Source organism: Schistocerca serialis, chromosome 2, assembly GCF_023864345.2.
Source record: "Schistocerca serialis cubense isolate TAMUIC-IGC-003099 chromosome 2, iqSchSeri2.2, whole genome shotgun sequence".
Classification (NCBI taxonomy): Eukaryota; Metazoa; Arthropoda; class Insecta; order Orthoptera; family Acrididae; genus Schistocerca; species Schistocerca serialis.
The window spans coordinates 504261364-504282440 of record NC_064639.1 but is presented as its reverse complement, the minus strand read 5'-3'; the positions used below and the strand labels follow the sequence as shown (position 1 = coordinate 504282440).

The 21077-nt window shown below is 43.7% G+C and overlaps 1 protein-coding gene across 1 annotated transcript in view; it reads right to left on the bottom strand.

Moving 5' to 3' along the window:
* LOC126457464 (kinesin-like protein KIF19) overlaps positions 1–21077 on the bottom strand; it is a 610440-nt gene that overhangs the window by 123188 nt on the left and 466175 nt on the right. The window lies entirely within an intron of this gene.

The window sequence follows — 21077 nt, the reverse complement described above, 5'->3', positions numbered from 1 at the left end:
TTAAAGGTGTCTCAAAATATCGCTTTACGTGGGAAGTTAATTACGAACATGTAGTGATAAATGATATAAGCAACATAGAAAATGACACTAAAAAAAAGAATATCTCTCAACATCTTGAACATTCGCAAAATACATTTGGTTCAGACTGATTGCAACATTTTAATTTTCACAAAAAGCAAGTGTTTTTTTTTAATTTAACGTAAAATTCGTTTGTGTCAGAAATAACCACTGTGCTCGACCAAAATTTATTCATATGGAGCCATCCTGAAGTTAAGAAACAGAAAAGTTGACAGGAAATTAAGTCACACGAATAATCTGAGAGGAAAATTATTTCCAAGTCCAACACGTTCAGTTTTCTCGTAAACGCACGACGATTTATCAGGTGGATTGTCCTGCAGTAAGCACGCGATTTTACTTTTTGCCAAGTACTCTTGTTAAGCCATTGATACACCCCGTGAGTTCCAACGAGCAGTGGCCCTCATGTTTGCTATCGACAAACCGTTTCCACCACCCCAATGTGTCGACGGCAGTTTTGTCTTTAGACCGTAACAGTGATACCACGTTTCGTTCAAAACGGCTCTGAGCACTATGGGACTTAACATCTGTGGTCATCAGTCCCCTAGAACTTAGAACTACTTAAACCTAACTAACCTAAGGCCATCACACACATCCATGCCCGAGGCAGGATTCGAACCTGCGACCGTAGCAGTCCCGCTGTTCCGGACTGAGCGCCTAGAACCGCTAGACCACCGCGGCCGGCCACGTTTCGTCCGCTGCCACGTATCTAAGGAACAAATCGTTCAGATATGCTTCAAAATGTTTTTGGAGCGTTCTCTGGTGAGCCATTTTTTACCAGAGGTCAAAACAACACGGTACTTAACGCTCACTCAGGTTCTTCAAATTTTTATACTTCACTGAGGATATTATTTGCACGTTTACACGAGATGTCTGCCAACTTGACAGTGTCGTCTATTTTGACGTGGCGTTGTTCTGTCATAGAGAGCATGGATTTTATCGACCATTTATTTGGAAGAAACCTCAAATGAGCATCTGGAAAGTAGCAAATTTGCTATGTTCGTATGACGATATTGAAATTTGTTTCTCTAGTACCATGAGAATATAGTCTTGAGTACAGCTGTGGAGTCTCCATTAAAACTTCTCTCAACTCATATCGTGTTTTTTTCTTAAATAATACTTTTCCAGTTCTGCGAGACATGTGGCACTGACCCCTTAAGACATATACTAACAAACTGTACTGTGTATCTGTTTGAAGTTGTAACAAAAATGTTACGAATACCACGCTTCGTCAATAACTGTGCCTCTTAAAAATTAGAAGCATATAATCAGACGAAACGAATAAATCGTATATTATGCATGGTGATCGTGACTGTGGATATGGGTATATGTCCGCTTACTGGACAATGCCCTCCCGTAGCCAGTGAGGGCACGGCCGACTGGGGGCTTCCTGTATGAGGACCCTACATTCGCACAGGGTGGTTATAATTAAAGTGTAAGTGTAGCTATTCACAGAGGTCCAGTGTGGGCGGTAATTGTCGTGGCTTAGCGATATTTGGTTGATATTCTAAGGCGTTAAAGCGGAACCGAATTACACTAAAACGAAAAAAAAATAGTTTTAGTTTTTGCCACCACATGCAAATCTGGCGCTGTGAATGCAAGAAAGACGTACATAAATATTTCCATATGTAAAGAATTAGGAACTGGACATGGGCAGAGAAAGTCAAACAAATGAGGAATGCATTATGTTGATTATATTATTAAATGATTTGTTCAGTATGAGCGATGGTGACGTCGACGAGATGCTACATTCGTAAAACGACCTGATCAACAGTTCCTCACAGCAGATCCGGTGGAATCTGAGCAACCTGTTCTTGTATACTGGTCTTCAGATCTGGTAGACGCCGAACGTGTTCCTGGTAAGCGCATTCCTTTAGACATCCCCAGAGTCAAAAGTCACATTGATTCACATCAGGTGATCTTGCAGGGCATACATCTGGAAAAGCTCTGGAGATAAACGTTCATGGAAGGTTTCATGAAGTAGATCTCCACTGGGCGAGCGACATCAGGTGTTGTCCCCATCTTGCACGAAAACAGGTATTTCCACATAGTTGCTCTCTTCCAAAGCAGAAATTACGTACTGTACAATGAACTCTCGATAAAGTGCTGACGTCACGATCCACTTGACATGTAAGCTCTGTGTATTCTCTTAAAAGAACAACAGACCAAGAATAAAGGTGCTCGTGAATTCACACCACACAGTCATATACGGTGAGTGTAATGGCTCTTCGTGCACAACATGCAGTTTAACAGTAGGCCAAATTCAGCGTCTCTGTTTATTCTCTGTATCCTATAGTGCAGATTATGTCTCACTCTATAGAATGTTGTCTGGCCACATGACATCAATTTCAATACGTGCCAGAAACCGAAGATCAAATTCAAAACCTTGCTGCGGATCACGAGGTTTTCCTTGCTGCACCGTATGGATCTTGTACGGGTAAGGGTGTAAAATAAACCGCAAACCCGTCCTTATTGTTTACCATGGGATGGACAATTGTCGTGATACTGCACGAGTGTTAGTACTACTCGGGGAACGTGCTGCTTAGTAGTTACAGCAAAAGCAACCTCGTCAACAATTTCCACCAACATAGGACGCCATCGACTTCCACGTGCCACACTAAGTTTGCCCGTGTTCTCTAATTTCATTATTACCTTGTTTAAACCATTTAATGGCATCGGGGCTCTCAGACCTTTCAGTCAGCGATACTCACTCAATGGAGCACTGTAATTGCTGCCATTCACATAAAAGAGCGCACGCTCTCTCTGCCCGCTAGCCATAGTGTTCAGTCACGTTATGGGTTATCAAACGACAGGGTGGACGTAATACCGTCATACAAACAGTGTACAGCGCCAGATTTGCAACTGGCGGCCGCAGTTGGAACTCATTTGTTTTCCAGCCTCAATCGGTTGCACATTAACGCATTATCATGTCTACCAAGTTCCACTGCCACAAGATAATTAGAGGCTACAATGGACTTTCGTGAGTACCTGTACTTTAGTTATAACCGTCTGGTATTCCAGTTCCTCCAAATGTTAGGTAACAGGCAGTTCCTCAAAGTTGAGCAGTGTTACCTAACGTAGGGAATCTAGTAGTCGAGTATGTCTCCCTGTGTGTGGATCCAGAGACCGTGGAGAATGCGACAGCTTACGGCAGTGACTCAGTCCAACATCACAGAATCATGTAAAATTGTTCTAAATGCCTTATCCGAAAATTATTTCGAGCAGTTAATCAGAGAACGGACTGGTGAAGCTAACATCTTAGATCTGCCGGTGATAAAACATGCTCGAGCTTTTCGACTCAGTTAACGTGGAATAGGTTACCGGTGATCATAAAGCCGTTACAGCATCACTGAATACGGCTGTAAGTAGGAACACAAAGGAAGGTGGGAAGGTCTCTCTGCTTAGATTACCTGAGCCGTCAGCATGAAAATTCCGTCTCCGGCACTAACAACGTTGAGTATCAATGGACAAAGTTCAAGAACATTGTATGATACATTTCAGAAAGGTATGAGACGAGGAAAATTGTGAAGGGTGGAAGAGACCCCGCATGGTTCGACAGCAGTGTTAGAAATCGGATGCGAGAGCAAAGAGAGTTACACTGAAAATTTAAACGCAGTCAAAGCAGCACAGACAAACAAAAAGCCCGAGATTAGTTTAAGGAGAGCCAGGCGTGAAGCATTCAACGGTTTCGAAAGTAGAATTCTGTCTACCGACCTGGCGCAAAATCCAAAGAAGTTCTGCTTTTATGTTAAACCAGTAAACGGATCCAAGCTATCTGTCTAGACACTTTGTGATCATAATGGCACAGAAGCGGCCGAAATATTGAAGGTCATTTTCCAGAACTGCTTCACCGAAGTAGTACCGCCTTTAAATCGTTGCACAGACGACAAAATGGCTGATGGCGAAATAAGTGAACATGAGTTACAAAAGCAACTGATATCGCTCAATAGATGGTGGCCACTGGACCTGACGATATGCCAGTTCGATTCAACACAGAGTATGCGAAAGAACTTGCCCCTCTTCCAGCAGCAGTGAACCAAAGGTCTCTGGAGGAGCGAAGTGTTTCTAATGATTGGAGATCAGCATAGGTCATTCTCATTATCAAAACGATAGTCTAACAGACACACAAAACTATAGGCTTTTATCTGTGACGTCGGTCAGTTGCAGAATTTTGGGACACGCTCGTGTATTCTCGAGATGGAAAATATCCTTGGTAGGAATCAACATGGGTTCCGAAAACAACTATCGTGTCAAACCCAGCTCTCTGTTTGTCCCCGAGACGCACAAAGCAGCTGGTACAGGTTCTCAGGCAGATGCCGTGTTGCTTGACTTCCGGAAGGCGTTAGATCCAGCTCTGCGCTGCAGGCTGATGAACAAAATATGAGCGTACAGAAAAAAATGGTTCAAATGGCTCTGAGCACTATGCGACTTAACTTCTGAGGTTATCAGTCGCCTAGAACTTAGAACTAATTAAACCTAACTAACCTAATGACATCACACACATCCATGCCCGAGGCAGGATTCGAACCTGCGACCGTAGCGGTCGCTCGGCTCCAGACCGTAGCGCCTAGAACCGCACGGCCACTCCGGCCGGCTGAGTGTACAGAATATCAGACCAAATGTGTGATTGGACTGAAGAGTTTCTAGCAAACAGAAAACAGCATGTCATTCTCAACGGAGAGAGATCTTCATACATAGAAGTAACTTCGATCTTACCCCAATGTAGTGTCATAGGACCATCAAATTACACAAGACCCAGGGAGTAACGTCGGAAGTTTCAAGAAGCTTTCCGCGGACGATGCTGTTCTATACAGAGTTTTGGCAACGCTAGAAAATTGTAGCGAAATACAAGAAGACCAGCAGAGATGGACGCTTGGTGCAGGAAGCGGCAATTGATTCCCAACTTTAAAAAATGTAACATAATGCGAAAACATAGAAAAACCCTTTATTGTATGGTTACATGATTGCAAAGAGTTACTTCCATAAATATTTAGAAGTACGCGTACGGAGCATTTAAAGTAAACTCAAAGCATAAAAGTAATCACAAGTAAGGCACATTGCTATCATTCGATTATACGGCTGATGGTAGCCCATATTTGCAACTTACAATACGTTTCATGTTCGAATCAAAGAGGTATTACAGAAAAAGCTACGTACAATGTATCTTGAAGGACTACGGAATTTTCATTCTGAACGTGTTTGTGAAATTTCACAAAATGATTTATCTACACATAACTTCAGTAGGAAGAGCTCTCAGACTCGTTTTAGTATCTTGTCCGCTGATATGTTTACGTAGTCATTACGATAGTAATGAATTTTGCAGAGATAATCTTAAATTAGTTTCAGTTTCAGACTCCACCTGTACATGTGAATGAATCTCAATATTGTACATGTTTAATATAAACGCTTATATGGAATCTGCTGGAGAAAGCTACAGCAATAAGAGATGGAGTCATACAATTTCAAGAAACCGCTCACCAGCAATAGTAAGCTGTATCCAGCATTCGAGTAAATTATAGACAGAACGCGGTAATAAAGCATAAATCAAAAAGTGCTTACGTTGATGGTTTATTTCGTGAAGGTCCTGAGCCGTCAACCGCCTATGCATTGCACAGAAAACGAATCAAACCGAAATTCTATTCTTCGGCCCAGATCATTCTGTAATGGAGGGCACACTCTTATAAAACAGCCCAACTCTTTAAAATTGTCTGTTGGGCCGGGACTTGAATGCGGATGTTTGTCTTTAAGGGTTGGGTTGTTGGGTTGTTTGTGGGAAGAGACCAAACAGCGAGGTCATCGGTCTCATCAGAATAGGGAAGGATGGGGAAGGAAGTCGGCCGTGCCCTTTCAAAGGAACCATCCTGGCATTTGCCTGGAGCGATTTAGGGAAATCACAGAAAACCTAAATCAGGATGGCCGGACGCGGGATTGAACCGTCGTCCTCCCGAATGCGATTCCAGTGTTGTCTTTAAGGGATAATGTTAATACCGACTGATCCTATCCTCGTTCTACCTTCAAAGCATTACGCACTCCACTGCAGAGGGAAACATTCAGTATGAAAATAGCTCCCAGAATGAGGGTAAACCATTTCTGCGCGATAACTTTTCTCCTATACGTGCTAGTCCAGTAACGAAATTAATCAGTAGTACCGAACGGCATATTACAGGTTGTCGATGCGCGAAGAATCATGAAGGCATTAAACGGGTGTGGTTCTGTTAATCCAACAGAGTTTTGTCACCGTGTAATCTTCAGTGCTATCTCTATGAATCATAAACTTCTTAAATTGTGAGGACATATTCGCCCATGGAGAAAATTGAAGTCAAATTAATATCACACAAAAAGCTATGTAAGAACATTTTGAAGTAAATTTTGTAATCACAATTTACTAAAGAAATTATGTAAGAAGTTACGTAGTTTGAATCGAGAAATTCCGAAGGTCATAAAATCTAGTCAGTCACTAGACATTTGCTTGGCACGAACATTTACGAGGCGCAAACAGTATTACGAGGTTTTGAAGTAGAGCTGAGTGCAAATAGTTCATAGAGATAGCTTATGGCGATCCACTGTCTGGCGTAGGTCATGAAAGACAACATTAAAAAACTGTTTTAACTGAAAGTATGAAATATGAGCTTCAAGAGCATGATTTTGCAACCACCTTTCTGTAAACGATTGACAGGAAAGAGAAAAATGTAACATGCGGTCCACTCACATTAAAGGACCACCGCCTATGTTCAACGTCAACGTGAAATAACTACTCACAGATGGCAAGTGACAGCACTAGCAGTGGAGGGTATAGAAAGCGTGTTGGGAGGACGTGGAAAATAGCGGAGCCCTTGTCGTAATGAAGAAAGGGGGCGATTTATCTGACGTCCAAAACGGCATGATTATTGGCTTTCGGGCGATGGGTGGAAGCGTTTCCTAAATGGCTAGGTTTGTATATTGTTCGCGTGAAGCCGTGGTTACAGTGTACCACGCATGGCAAAATGGTGCTATCCACAACCGGGAACAAAACATCTGTGTTGAATCACTGGTCATAAATGACAGGGGTGAGCGGTAGCTGCAGCGATGTGTACAGGCGAACAGGCGTGCAAGTGTTGAGCAACTGAGCGCCCAGAGGGACCAAGGGGTTACCAACAGTATTTCCTCAACGACAGTTCAGCGAACGTTGGTGGGTGTGGGCCTCTGTATCAGGCACCTGGTGCATTCACCCATGCTGGCTGCTGTTCATCGGCGACGAAGGCTGAAATACGCACGGGCGTATCGCAGCTGGACGCTCATACCGCAACTGGACGTTCACTGAACGGCGGCAGGTGGCTTTTCAGACGAATAACGAAATGGTTCAAATGGCTCTGAGCACTATGGGACTCAACTGCTGAGGTCATTAGTCCCCTAGAACTTAGAACTAGTTAAACCTATCTAACCTAAGGACATCACAAACATCCATGCCCGAGGCAGGATTCGAACCTGCGACCGTAGCGGTCTTGCGGTTCCAGACTGCAGCGCCTTTAACCGCACGGCCACTTCGGCCGGCAGACGAATAACGTTTTATGTTCCATCGGACGTGAAACGTCTGAAACCAAACACCCTGCAGCAATCGTCAGAAGGGTGAGGGCCAGAGGAGGTATCGTTATGGTCTGTGGCACGTTTTTGTGCCATTTCCTGGATACTCGCGTCATTCCGGAAGACTCAATGGATCAACACAAGTATGCATTTCTCCTTGGTGACCATGTCCATCTCCACACGCAGTTCGTTTTCCCTCGGCTCGATGACATCCACCAGCACGACAATGCAATGTGTCACACAGCTAGCAGTGTACGTCTGTTGTACGAAGAGCGCCACGATGAGTTTACTGTACTGCCCTCACCACCAAACTCCCAGAATTTAAAACCGAACGTGAATCCGTGGGATCATCTTGATCGAGCGCCATGGATCTTCATCCGAGAAACCTAGCACACTTGGTCATGTTAGTGGAGTCGGCATGGGTCCTCGTACTTGTTGGTACCTTCAAGAATCTTACTGACTCTCTTACTGCGCGTCAAGATGATGATTCAGGCTTTTCACAGGTAGTCACATTAATGTGACCGGACAGTATAAACTGAATATGAGTTCAATTTGGACTTCGGTTTTCAACAGAATGATGAGACCTGAATTCCTCGAATTTGCTAGTTCCTTGAATGTTCCATGTCAGAGAAGAAGAAGAGTTTTCGAGGTGATGGACAAGACTGTAGCTATTTCAGGTAAGTACACCATTTTATATCACTGGTACCTGCCACATTTTCATGATACAGGAAAAGTAAATCATCAAAAATGTGTTTAAAATGTGTGCGATTATAATTCGTAAATAGTGGCAAGTTACAAACTTCATTGGGCTTTGGGACGTAGGAGAGAGAGATGTGGAAACTGAGCTGTGTAGGTGCGACATGAGCCATGGCTGGATGGCTGACACGGTGACAGCATGTCCCTCGAAACGCCACATTGCAGAGTCAGTTCTGTGTCTGACACAGTTTTCACTTTTCAAGCGTCAAGGACACGACCACCTCTAAAGTCGAATAAACAAAATTATTCTGCTGCTCGAGTTGACACTGATGAATAGGGTTATTGCGAAACATGTAGTAAAAAAAAAAAAAAAAAGGTCACTGGTATGACTGGGAACTCTGCGGCAGACCGGGAAATTTCTACATCTGCATAAATGCTCCTGAAGCCACTGCACAGTGCACAGTACATGGTACCAACAATGTCAGTTTTCTTTCGTATTCTGTTCGTGATTTGTGCAACTAAAAATTGGTTTTGTATGTGTGTGTGCGTGATCTTATCTAATTCTCACGATCCCTACACGAGACATACAATGATGGCTGCGTAATGATCGCACAGTCTTTTACGAATACAGGTTCTGTAAGTTCATCCAACAGGATTTCTGGTGGACTACGTTGTCTTTCTTCCTAGAACTCGCACTTACGCACCCAAAGTAGTTTCATAAGGGCTACAGCGACCCGTTACGATCTCAGCAACGCATCTCTGAGTTCTTAGCATGTCTGTTGCCACGCGTACTTGATAAGGACTTCAAACGATGGAACAATACTCTATAACTGGCTGCAGTAGCGCCTTGTATGCGACTTCCTTTATAGATGCATTGCGTTTTACCAGAACCCTTCCAACCAAGGGCGAACATACGATAGATTGAAAGGGGGAGGGGAAAGGGAAGGCTGGACCTGGACGTATGGAATATTTTTATATTTTGGAAGATGAATGGCGAATTGTAAGTGCCAATAAAAACATCCACTTATGACCCAGATAAAAACTTAAGTAATACCGACTTTTATATCATTTTCTAGAAAGGAAAATACCTGATTACAATGTATTTTCCCCTTTGCCTGAGAGCAGGAGAGGGGTGGTGGGGGGCAGAGAGGGCGGTGCGGCACACCTTGCTCGCCGGGCATGGGCTCCCGTGCTTCCAACAAATCTAAGTTTCCCATTTCATGCCGCTTCGTAGTATTACCCATAAATACACTCTTAAGGAAAAAAAAATGCACCACGAAGGAATTAACCGAATGGGATGGAAATCGGTAGTTTGGATGTAAATGTACAGACAAAACAAATGATTACGGTTACAGACAAAGATGGATGATTTGTGCAACAGAAACACAAACTGAGCAAGTCAATAACGCGACGATCCGCACCTGGTTCTTATGCAAGTAGTTATTCTGCTTGATTAATAGAGTTGTTGACTGTTCTCCCGAGGAATATGGCGCTAAATTCTGTCCGCCTGGAGCGTTAGAATGTAGAAACCGAGCTTGTTGGAGGGCCCTGCCCATAATGCTCCAAACGCTCTCGACTGAGTAGAGATCCGGCGACCTTGTTGGCCACGAAAGTGTTTGAAAAACCGAAGACAAGCAGTAGAAGCTCTCACCGTGTGAGGGCGTATATTGTATTGCGGAGACGTATGCTCAGGATGGCTTGCCATGGAAGGCAAGAAAACAGGGCGTAGAATATCGTCGACATACCGCTGTGCTGTAAGAGCGCAGCAGGTGACAACCAAAGGGGTCCTGCTATGAAAATAAATGGCACCCCATTCCATCACTCCTGGTTCTCGAGCCGTAAGGCGGTTGACAGTCAGGTTGGCACCCCACCGCTGTCCAGGGCGTCTCGAGACACGTCTTCGCTGGTAATAGGGGCTCAATTGGAAGCGGGACTCATCACTGAAGACGATTCTACTCCAATCAATGAGATTTCGGATAGAAGACCTGTCTGGAGACTCCCCGGACAGCGGTGGGGTGTCAACCTGACTGCCGTCTGTCATAAGACCCTGCAACCAGGAGTTACGGTCTGGGGTACCATGACAGGACCCCTTTGGTTGTCATCTGCGGCACACTTACAGCACAGCGTTACGTCGACGATATTCTAGGCCCCGTTTTGTTGCCTTCCACGGAAAGCCATCCTGAGCTTACATTTCAGCAATACAATATCCACTCGCACATGGTGAGAGTTTCTACTGCTTGTCTTCGTGCTTCCCAACACTTCCTTGGCCAGTAAGATTGACGGATCTCTCCCCAGTTGAGAGCATTTGGAGCATTACGGGAAGGTACCCTCCAACCAGCTCGGGATTTTGAAGAGCTAACGCTCCAGTTGGACAGAATTTGCACTATATCCCTCAGGAGGACATACAAAACCTCTGTCAATCAATGCCAAGCCGAAAAACTGCTTGCGTAAGGCCCAGATGTGGACCAACGCGTTTTTGACTAGCTCAGTTTGTTGAGCACTTTCTCTTGAATAAGTCATCCAATTTTTCTGAAACTGTAATCATTTGTTTATCTGTGAATGTACAGCGCACCTACTGGTTTCCAGTACGCGGATCATTCCTTAGTGATACGACAGTTTTTTTTTTTTTTCAGTGTAGTTGCTGCGCGATCTTGATTATTAGTCGGTGATGTGGCACAGTGTCGAACACCTACTTGAATCTAGGAAGAGGGAAATCTAGTTGTTCATCTGCATCTACGCTACCTGATCAAAAGTATCCGAACCGCCCTAAGTAATACCTAAATGACCACTAGATGTCACGAAAGGCGAGTTCGCAATTAAAAAAAGGAAGCATGGAGTATTGGTCAGGAAGGGTCAGTGACTTCCAATGTGGACTGGTGTTTGCATGTCACCTGACTAACAACCCCATCAGGGACATTTCAACCCTTCTAAACTTGTTCAAGTTGACTGTTGGTGATGTGGTTGCCAAGTTGAAACGTGAGAAAGCAATTACAGCCAAACCGAAGCAGGAGGACCTCATGTACTTACGACAGCGACCGTCAAGCACTGTGGTGGAGGGTCGTGAATAACCACACGAAATCACCGGAAGGAACCATTCGTGACTTCCAGAGTGTTAGCAGCAGTCTAACCAGCATAGTGACTGTACTTAGGTAATCAAAAAGAATGGACTTCAGCGGTCGAGCAGCTCCTCATAATCCACACATTTCTGTAGGCAATGCTAAGCGACGATCGAGGTTGTTGCAAAGAGCGACGCCAACGGACAGTCGATAACAGGAACCAAGTGATTTGGAATGATGAGTCACGCTATAGCATGTGGCACTCCCTTGGAAGAGTTTGGGTTTCGCGAACCGGGTATCCCTCCTGCTAGGAGACCCATAATTTTGCCTACTTCTGATGTTGTCAACTACGCGCGCGGTCACTTTTCGAACTAGGTCAGCTGCACAAGGTGATCAGTTTTTGAGTCAGGTCAACTGCGCTCGGAGGAAAAAACAAATTAAGTTGGAACTACAAGCAAATAACTGGTAAAAGAATTCGTAGCAGCAATCGAAGGTATCATGAACAAGAATTTTCTCATTATCAGAAAGCAGACGTAAATTACTTTCAGTCGAAAAGCAGACGTCATTGAAGTTGGTGTCGGTGATGAGAATCACATTTTTTGTAGACTTAAAAAATATATATCCTGCAAAACACTATGAAATTAATTTAACATTTTCGGTCAGGGGACGGCAAAATAGACATTCTGGCCCGATAAATACAGTCTTTAGTCATAGTAATATCTGGGCTGGAAATTCGAGTCCACTGAAGGCAACTACTTTAAAGGTCTCTCACATAATTCAGAAACAGCCTTCCGTTTTACACTGTTGAAACTTATTTGTCTGTTTATGTTATCCATGGCTCCATGGTTACGACTGACTTCAGTAGTAAACAGAATGCGGTTTGAACAGTCGTTTAAGTACGTGACAAAGTTTTTTACTGTGCACCTTCATGCGACACCAAGTTGTGTTTCTCTATCCTTTAGAAATTTGTTTCTTGCAGTAACCATCAACTTATGGCCTCCTTCAGTCGTCATACGCTCGCTAGCAATGTTAACAATCCATTTCTACCTTACTAGTAACATACGAGGAATAGGAACTGACACACACAGCACAGCACTCGGAGAAAGTGACGAATGATAACATTGCTACCAACAGATCAGTGCAAACGTTACCTATACTCCGTACATCGACAGTTGGCAGCGCATTTGTCAGTATTCGACACTGACGAGCAGCGAGCCAGCGCCGGGGGGAGCGGGGTCCCACCCATTCGGTCCGCGGCAACACTCGGCTCCTTCAGAACCTAACAATGCCGCGTCATTTATTGCAGCATTCCTGTAGGGGCAGCATTCTGCTGACCGATGTGTTCCTTGATGGAATATTTTTTCACGTGCGCTACCAATGTTCGTCAACTTACACAAACACACACATAAATACACTCCTGGAAATTGAAATAAGAACACCGTGAATTCATTGTCCCAGGAAGGGGAAACTTTATTGACACATTCCTGGGGTCAGATACATCACATGATCACACTGACAGAACCACAGGCACATAGACACAGGCAACAGAGCATGCACAATGTCGGCACTAGTACAGTGTATATCCACCTTTCGCAGCAATGCAGGCTGCTGTTCTCCCATGGAGACGATCGTAGAGATGCTGGATGTAGTCCTGTGGAACGGCTAGCCATGCCATTTCCACCTGGCGCCTCAGTTGGACCAGCGTTCGTGCTGGACGTGCAGACTGCGTGAGACGACGCTTCATCCAGTCCCAAACATGCTCAATGGGGGACAGATCCGGAGATCTTGCTGGCCAGGGTAGTTGACTTACACCTTCTAGAGCACGTTGGGTGGCACGGGATACATGCGGACGTGCATTGTCCTGTTGGAACAGCAAGTTCCCTTGCCGGTCTAGGAATGGTAGAACGATGGGTTCGATGACGGTTTGGATGTACCGTGCACTATTCAGTGTCCCCTCGACGATCACCAGTGGTGTACGGCCAGTGTAGGAGATCGCTCCCCACACCATGATGCCGGGTGTTGGCCCTGTGTGCCTCGGTCGTATGCAGTCCTGATTGTGGCGCTCACCTGCACGGCGCTAAACACGCATACGACCATCATTGGCACCAAGGCTGACACTGACGGCAGCGGTGCACAAATGCTGCGCAGCTAGCGCCATTCGACGGCCAACACCGCGGTTCCTGGTGTGTCCGCTGTGCCGTGCGTGTGATCATTGCTTGTACATCCCTCTCGCAGTGTCCGGAGCAAGTATGGTGGGTCTGACACACCGGTGTCAATGTGTTCTTTTTTCCATTTCCAGGAGTGTATTTTCTTTAATGATGATACAGCCATTTGACTGCAATAATTTTATTGTTACACGGTTCAGATTTCGCTGTATTTCATACCAGTCTGATATCTTTTGACATATGTATTGGTTACTGTACTTGAAAATGGCCTATGGCTGAACTCTGGATCGTATAACAATAAAATAAAAATTATTACCCTCAAATGGCGGTAATATCATTAAAAAAATACCATGACTATGGTTCCAGCCAGAATAAAAATTACACACAATCAGATTTTCAACATTAACAAGGTAAAGCAAATTGCGCAAATGTTACGTGTAAAATATCGACACCACTATTTTTCGTGCGGGAGAACGGAAACCCGAAAGTCACCGTCATCTGATTGGTCATCTCTTATCACGACCGCATGGTCTTCGGTATCTTCGCTGCTGCGGTCCTCATCGTCTGGCAAAGAAATTACAGTATTATGAATCGATTCTTCTCTTACACCTTCTTCTATGTTTGACCTTGTAATCTCTTTCAACACGTGGTTCACGACGTCCTCCCAATTTTCTCGCGGTATTCGTGTGACAGCCTCATTTACTAGCCTCTCTGCGTCTCGCAACGTAAAGGGTTTGTTTCGCTCCGCAACATCTGCTTTTATTTGAACCATGATGAGTTCAACTGCGTTGTAATGCCAGTGTTATGGTGGAAGTCATATAACTTTGTGGCCGTGGTTCTCTGCTAATGTATCAATCACATAATGCGTCTTCTCTGGCTTATATCGTTTCACTAGTTCCAGAAGTTCCACTTTCGGCTTTTTCTTTTCAAAGCCTATTTTACTATCTTTCAACCAGCTGACTATTTCCTCTCTCCTTGCAGCAGCCGTTGTCCATTGCAAAAACACAACCAGAACTGAAGTTTGGTAGCAAACGAGTAAACGGACCAATCTTTGAATGTATCTGCGTCCATCTCCTCGTGGTAGCCGACAGCTTTTTTTTTTTTTTTTCGTTTTGACCGAAACATCATCATAGTATCTGGCACAAAATTGTTCATAGAGCCAGCGTGAATTATAATTAGTCGCTCCCCATTACCAGTTGGCACACTCATAGTTCTGTGGCGCGTGTCGCCTGTCCATGCGGCGGAACGTGCATGACACACGTTGACCCATGTTTCGACAATACATATCGCATTTTCCGGATTCACTGCTAGCAACTCGCGCAGGAAACTACATCTCTGCTACAATGTCTCCGCATTCCATTAATACCTTTCGTCCTGAGACCTTTTACCAACGAAAGCCATTTTTTTTTCAAAACAGGAAAGAGACTTGTCGTTCTGACTGAGAACAAACCACTGTCTGACAGTGATGCCATCAACTTTTTAAGTGTCGGATTCTCCTTCCTGCTGTAGTACATATATTTGTGTTGCCTGATAGCACTTTCGTCAAAGTTGTCTGTATCAGTCACATAACACGATCAAGTAAACACGCAATCTGTATATAAATTCGCGTGCTTAGAATTTCAGCGTAGTTCCTTTCCCAAAAGCCCTCTTTTCTGCACTACAGGCAGCCATTTTCCACTTATACACACGGCAAGAAACTCACAGAAGTAGCAGAATGCAAACGTATACACACAAACCTGAATGTACCACGTGGCGCAACTGACTGACAGCAGTGGTCGCCCAGCACTACGGCAACACTGGGGCGTTGCCACGGTAACGTAAACAAAAGCTCACCATCTGATTGGCCATCGGGGATGCGTGAAGCACGTGTCTCAAGGCCGCGTCAGCTGTCAGAGCTCTTCTCTCGCCTTATGGATTGTAGTTGCGAATAAAACACCCCCGCGCATTCGACCTGTTTATAACATGCGTCATCGTGCGCAGTCACCCTCTTTGGTGATATAAGACTGAACCTGCTCTCGCGCATTTGGGCAAAACAGTAAGCATTGTGGCGCGTGATTGGAATACCTGCAGAACGTTACCTGCCATCGTGAATAGCGCCAACAGTGAAGTGTAAAGAAGGTCGTGTGACAGGTGTTTTAATCCCGTTTTTTGTGAAACTCGGTCAAAATCCACTACTCGAAGTGCATGCGCCTTTCGTGCCTGCGTTTAACAAACAACCACGTTGCGAGTGTGTCTGTAATATCAATGATCTATAGACTGTGCAAAGTGTGCAGTTCCAAATTTCCGATTACGTTTACCGCAGATGCGCAGAGACAAGGGACTATGGCGGTGTCTGCTAACATCGGAAGTTATAACCTATTCTGGTCGAGCTCACTCAGAAATGGATTTTGTTCTTTCATATATTCTTAATCTTTATTAATTTGTTTGAATTGCTTTCGTGGCAAACTGAAAATTTAAACAACTTCCTGGTATTTCTTTTTGTACTAGTGCTTTTCTAGTCTACAAGAGAGAGAAAATATCTGAGAGGAAAAAGTATTTGCGTTTAACAGAGAAAAAACATACACTGCCCAGAAATAAGAACATAAATAGATAAACGCGTTTAATGAAAATTATGTCAACAGTGAAAAAGTCAAAATTATTGGATGCGAAAAATAATTTTCTTTGTTATTCGTCATTTAGCAAGTATAAAGCAGAAAGGCGCTATTTACTATGTTATACATATTATATGATGTTTATATTTTCTCGAGCAAATAAATTTATATGTTCTGAAATGCTTGGATGACACTTTCGCTGTACTTTCAGTTCTCAGGAGTGTGAACAATTTACCACGCGAATTTTGACAAGAGCTTCGACAGTGAATTCTGCTTCGGTCCTTATTAAACTCTATTATCATGCTTGTTCCTACATTTTGTTACTATATTTCAATTTTTCCATAAAAAGCATAATCGCACATAACCTCACCTTCACATTTCAGGTGCCAATTGTACAGCAGACAGCTCACACAACACCGCAATTTTGATGCTGACGTGTAAGCAAAAATCACCACTCAAAACAGAAGAGAATCAGTACTGGGGTCAAATGCCAGAGGTGCTGCAGTAGACGCATTTGTCTCCAGTAGCCATTTCCGACAAGAAAGTCAGTCATGTAGAATGAGCTTTGCGATGTTAGGGTGTAGTCTCATAATTGCACTCAAGATGATGATGACGATGATGTTTGGTTTGTGGGGCGCTCAACTGTGCGGTTATCACTGCCTCTACAAACTCCCAATCTTCACTCAGTCCAATCTCGCCACTTCCATGAATGATGATGATGATGATGAAATGATCAGGACAACACAAACACCCAGTCCCCGGGCAGAGAAAATCCCCTACCCAGCCGGGAATCCAGCCTGGGATCCTGTGAGCCAGAGGTAGCTAAACTAGCTACTAGATCAAGAGCTATGGACAATTGCACTCAAGAAAACGCTAAATGCGGAAGGATATGAACACATTTTACAGCATTTTGTATTGTATACAGTGGAGGAACAGTTCAGAGACGATGAGTGTTTGTATGAGCATGAAAATGTACCTTGTCATAAAACATCATCTGTGAGGCAATCGTTTTTGGGCAATAATGTTCCTGAAGTGGACTGGCGTGCCCAGAGTCCAGACGTGAAACCAATGGAAAATTTTTGGGATACGTTAAGGTGTCGGCTTCACTCCAGACCCCAGCATCCAACATCACAACCTTTTCTGGCTTCAGCTGATAAGGAAGAATGTGATGCCACTACTTCAGAGACAAGCAGACACCGCTCTGAAAGTGTCCCTATCACATTACAGGCCAGCATAAAGGCGAAGGGTGGACGTGTGTCATATTAATGTCCACTAATAGACGCCTAGATGCTTTTGATCAGATTGTGTATTACTTGCAAAATGTCGTATACAAATGAAGCAATTATATGCATGAACAATGAAACAATTATATTTAAAATCGAAAATATTATTTTTTTTCCTAGAAGGTGGAGGTTCACGGCTAGGCTAGTCAAAAACGAGTATCTGCGTTAACTGTTAATCAGCTCACTTGTGCTACGAAGAAGTGAAGTGCGAGTGTCTCCTATTCAAGCATTTAAGTTACCCTGGAACGGAATGATCATTTAATTATAATATGCATTTCTAAATTTTCGGTTGTCAAGCACAGTTTTCTGTCTGACAATATGTTTTTTAAATGGAGAAAGATTACTCAACTTTGCAAGAAGTCAATGGCGCGTATTTATACAGGGAGATGGCGTTAGGATCAATATTCTCAGGGGGTTCTACAATTTCACCATTAAATAAGCGAGACAAAATTACAAGGTTTGAGTATCTATGGTTCTTACTCAGCACATCTTGCAGTTTACTGGAAACTACACCACCCACTTGAACTGGTACAACATTGACCTTCCGAATTGCATCTTACATTATTCCCATCGGCTCTTGGAGAGGCATCCATGAAATCTCTAGTTTCGGGAAGCCAGCTCAAGTGATTTGTGTGGTATGAAACTTAAATTAGCACTTTAGAACTGTTGAATACTGACAAGGATTCATTCATAGACACTGCAAGATCAGAAGAAAAGTTCTCGATCACTGGCTTCACAGCTCCAGAGTGCTTACTGTAGAAAATCACAGCTTTAATCTAAATTCTGGAAGCTTTAATGTATGTTGTTCACCTTGTCACTGGTTCTGGAGGCAGAGAAACATCAGGTAGCTGCTGCTTGTTCAAATGGTTCAAATGGCTCTGAGCACTATGGGACTTAACATCTATGGTCATCAGTCCCCTAGAACTTAGAACTACTTAAACCTAACTAACCTAAGGACAGCACACAACACCCAGTCATCACGAGGCAGAGAAAATCCCTGACCCCGCCGGGAATCGAACCCGGGAACCCGGGCGTGGGAAGCGAGAACGCCACCGCTCGACCACGAGCTGCGGACGCTGCTGCTTGTATACGATAAGAACGTTGCAAGGAAACCTTCTTTGTTGCCGATATCACTGCATTTACTTCCGGGAATTGATGTCTAACTGTCTCTGCCGCTCGTTGCAATGCATGAGCCGTACATGTAACATGCAGTCATTGTGGACAAAATACATTAAGCGGTTTCCAACTTTCAACAAGTACGGAGCTGCATCTGTGTACATCAATAGGACCCTCTCTTTTTTATGACAACTGGTCATAGTATCTTAAGTCAATCATTAATGAATCTTGCAACTGTTGAACTATTTTTGTCTCCACATTTTTACAATAAATAAAATAGGAATGAAATAACACGTTTTCAGAGACTTTACTGGTCTTATGCAGATATGATTTAATTTATTTTGGCTGAAACGGCGAGTGAAAATTTGCATAAAGGCCGGGAATCGAACCCTGGTCTCCTGCTTATTAGGCAGGTGTGTTAGGCACTAAGGCACCTTGGTACAGCAGTTCACACAAGTGCACGGGCTACCCTGGAAAACCCCCTCCTCGGTCCAAATTCTCGCTGCCACCCCAGTCTACTTCAAATTCCCCCTTACCCACGAACATATTGCCGAGGCTCTCCATGTTCTGGAATAGCACCTCAGCATCGAATATAAACGGGGAATCCAGCCTGAAACACGGGTCCACAGGTACTTACACAAATGAAATGACACAGTTTCAGAGACTTCACTGGTCTCATACAGAGAGGTTCAGCAAATCTGTTTGTGGGCAAAGGGGGAATTTAAAATAGACTTGGGGCGCATAAGAATTTGGATCGAGGAGAGAAGGGTTCCAGCGTAATTCGTACAGTTGTGTGAACTGCTGTGTCAGGGTGCTTAGTGGCTAATGCACCTGTCTGGTAAGCAGGAGACCAGAATTCGATTTCCGCCCTTGGTACAAATTTTCACTCGTCGAATCAGTCCGTACACATAAAATTAAATAGACTGTAGATGCAACCTCAGAGTGCGGCTTCCCCACAGTTAAATTAGACCTGAAATGGTCTACAACATCCGTCGTCTCATCAACAGAAATCCAAATAAGTGATTGGCCAATGTCAGTCCTGATTTTTTCTAGTTCGTCAAAATCGCAAGAATCAAGGTAATTATTCCTAACAGTGCACTCGTCGGGAATGTTTCGGCTTCAAAAATTCTGAAAGAAATGTCTAAATTCAGGTATTCAGGTACCTGAAGTTAGTTACAAATTATGGTCCCTGCAACCAATGTAAAACACACCTCTCTGTAAGAATTCGCTATTAGATGGTGTAGGCTGTCCCTGCAACTGTCTAAGGTAGTAACATTTTCTTTGGAGAAGTCCGTTGTTTATTCCTAATATGTATGCTGATTCGTAGAGTTCTTCAATTTGAGATTTTGTCGTACATCCTATACGTTTATAAGAAGTTTGTCAGAGGACTATATTGCCATCAGTTGTTAAAGCACTGACAATAGAAATCCATATTTTCAGCTTCGGTGACAAGGAAAACTCAGCTGGTGCCAAGGTTAAGTTAAATCAAGCTGACTGTTACACATTGTGAAGCCTTTGAGAACAAGAAAGGGACACGTTTAAGACGAGTCTTCATTGTCCACTTCGAACATGTGGAATTTAAATTTTGAGAGCGACGGGATTGACGACAGTGTGAGAAACACAATGATAAAACTTGTTTTTTTTTTCTTTTCCAGCTATGTAACGAAAATGTAAGGGACTTACAAAAATTTATAATGCATAATAATTAAAAAATGTAAAACTGTGTACTATGATGTGAAATAAGTATTATACCTCAAAGCATGTAAAAATATATAATTTAAAACTTTGTAATAAGGGTCTTCTCAGTGTAATTCTTCGACATTCTAATTAATCTTATAACTACTTATAAAGGAACTGAATATACACTGAAGCACCAAAGAAGCTGGTATAGGCATGCGTATTCATATACAGAGATATGAAAACAGGCAGAATATGACGCTACGGTAGGCAACGCCTACATAAGACAACAAGTGTCTGGCGTAGTTGTTAGATCGGTTATTGCTGCTACAATGGCAAGTTACCAAATTTAAGCGAGTTTGAAGGTGGTTTTATAGTTGGCGCACCAGCGATGGGACGCAGCACCTCAGAGGTAGCGATGAAGTCGGGATTTTCCGGTGAGACCGTTTCACAAGTGTACCGTGAATATCAAATCTGGTAAAACATCAAACCTCCGAAATCGCTGCTGCCGGAAAAAAGATCTTGCAAGAACGGGACCAACGGCTACCGAAGAGAATCGTATAACGCGACAAAAGTGCAACCCATACGGAAATTGCTGCAGATTTCAGTGCTGATCAACAAGTGTCAGCAGGAGAATCATTCAACGAAACATTATCGATATGGTTCGGAGCCGTAGGCCCACTCGTGTACCATTGATGACAGCGCGACACAAAGCTTCACGCTTCGCCCGAGGCCCGTCAACACCGGCATTGGACTGTTCGTAACTGGAAACATGTTCGCTGGTCCGACGAGTCTCGTTTCAAACTGTATCGAGCGGATGGATGTGTACGGGTATTGAGACAACCCCATGAATTTATG